The sequence below is a fragment of the Plasmopara halstedii genome (assembly GCF_900000015.1).
Source record: "Plasmopara halstedii genome assembly, contig: Scaffold_525, whole genome shotgun sequence".
Taxonomy (NCBI): domain Eukaryota; phylum Oomycota; class Peronosporomycetes; order Peronosporales; family Peronosporaceae; genus Plasmopara; species Plasmopara halstedii.
Genome location: NW_020187445.1, coordinates 496178 through 496441, shown reverse-complemented (window position 1 = coordinate 496441; position 264 = coordinate 496178).

Genomic DNA, 264 nt, shown 5'->3' with positions numbered 1-264 from the left:
AGAGGCGGGGCTACTTTCACGTTTTGCATCTCACTTAAACCCCGTAAATATATGGCAATAGGTCGCATCATCTGGGGTCATGAGGCTCTTTAGTCCAACGCTCCTGTTAAAGTGGAAGCAGCCTACAAGGTATTTCAAAAACTGGGCTTTGACAAGGTGACGTAGAATCTCTTTGAAAGCCATAGGTATAGTAGGTGGTCGAATTATTTGATGATGAAGGTCAGGTATATTGTGTTACATGTAGAAGAACAACGATATTTTTCT